The sequence below is a fragment of the Stegastes partitus genome, unplaced genomic scaffold, assembly GCF_000690725.1.
Source record: "Stegastes partitus isolate 25-593 unplaced genomic scaffold, Stegastes_partitus-1.0.2 Scaffold1744, whole genome shotgun sequence".
NCBI classification, from domain to species: domain Eukaryota; kingdom Metazoa; phylum Chordata; class Actinopteri; family Pomacentridae; genus Stegastes; species Stegastes partitus.
This window is the reverse complement of record NW_007579475.1, coordinates 173,756-175,853: the sequence shown is the minus strand read 5'-3', so window position 1 is coordinate 175,853 and position 2,098 is coordinate 173,756.

Here is a 2,098-nt window from a genome sequence, read left to right as displayed (position 1 = left end):
ACATCTGATGGTGGAACATCTTTCTACTGATGGTGGAACATCTTTCTACTGATGGTGGAACATCTTTCTACAGCTGATGGTGGAACATCTTTCTACATCTGATGGTGGAACATCTTTCTACATCTGATGAGCAGAGAGTAAAAGTCTGGAGACATGGAGATAGTTTAACATCTGCAAGATGAGGAGACAACATGAGCTCCAGGGTTTAACATCTGGAGACATGTTGGATGTGATGATTCCAGGTTTATACATGTTAGTAAAATACAAAATGAAAGAAACGACTCTTCTCTCTGGTCTCCATGGCTCTGAGTCCTGCTGACAGACGACATCTCTGAGTTCTCTCTCCTCTTTCTCTGTGTTCTGGTTCCACAGAGCTGCAGGACTTTGTGTTGCAGACAAACATAAATCTCAGTGAAGAAACATAAGACCGCGGCAAAACCACCCAGAAGCTACGTTGAGTTAAAGCTAAATAAGCTTTAAACATCCATCCATTATCTGTACATCCTCACTAGGGTCGCGGGGGGCTGGAGTCTGTTCCAGCTGACTCAGGGCGAAGGCAGGGGACACCCTGGACAGGTTGAAGATTTAAACAATAAAAATAAAATGTTTAATGCCTGTTTCATGTGAGACATCTGAAACTGTGTAATTTTACATGTGACCTGGTTCAAGCTAGAGCTAGGCTAACAAATGTGCTAAGTTAGCAACACTAACAAAACATGACAGCATAGTCAAATAGATATGACAACACATGCATGCACGACAACAAACACACAAATAGAGATGCAACTACCCATTATGTCCACTGTTGATGATTTTTTGCAATAATCAATCAGGTGTTTGGTCTCAAAAATGTCACAATATATTTTTAAAAATGTGGATCAGCGTTTTCAGAAGTGTTTTGTCCAAAAATAATCAATTTACTGTCACAGAGGAGGAAAGAAACCAGAAAATATTCAGTTAGAAGCTGCAGTCACACTTTAATGAACACAGCAGCTGAGAGACGACACAGAGGAGCAGATCACAGTGACGGTGCGTTTTAACATGCGACCTGTTGCACCGAATCCCACATGTGAAGACAAACTGACAATCTGAGCGTCCACATGCTGGTTCCACATGTCAACATTTAGGCTACGGCCCTGCAAACAGCTAGCTACAGGATGCAGCTAACATGAATGCTAATGTAGCTACGCTAACACACACACACACACACACACACACACACACACGCACACACACACGTGAATAGAGAGGAGTGAATGAAAACATGATGGGAGCAGCAGCACACACATGAACACAGATTTTGATGCTTTATAAAGACACACACAGACACACACACGGCAGTGTTGACACATGTGTTACTGTATGTGTGTGTGTGTGTGTGTGTGTGTGTGTGTGTGTGTGTGTGTGTGTTTGTGAGAGAGTGTGTGTTGTGGCGGATGCATGCGGCGGTCTGCTCTTACCTTGGTGGTGACAATGCAGAGGCAGTCCATATCCACACACACACACTCACACACACTCACACACGCACACACACATTTCCACACACACACACACACTCATGCACGGTCGCCCTCCCCCCCCCTCTCTCTCTCTCTCTCTCTCTCTCTCCGTTCGTCTGTCTGTCTATCCCTCGCTCGCCCGCTCTCTTCTTCTATCCTCCGTCTGTCAGTGCGAGTGAGGGGGGGGAGGAGACTCTGTGTGTGTGTGTGTGTGTGTGTGTGTTTGTTACTCTGTGTGTGTGTGTGTGTGTGTGTGTGTTGGGGAGGTGGGGGGTGGGGGTACACCTCCTTGAGTCATTCGATAAAACACAGAAAAAGGTCGAGCGAAAAAAAAGTGAGGGAGACAGAGGTGGGGGTTGGGCTCCTGTTGCCATGGTGTTATGCAGCTGTTGCCCCGGTAAAACTGCTTCTGCAGCAGCTGTTGCTAGGTAACAGCGAAGGGTGTTGCCATGTGGGTTATAGACTGTGTGTGTGTGTGTGTGCGTGTGTGTCTGTCTGCGTCTTTGTTGGCTCCTGTTGACTCCTGTTAACCCCTGTTGGTTCCTGTTGGCTCCTGTTGGCTCCTGTTGGCTCCGGTTGACCCCTGTTGGCTACTGTTG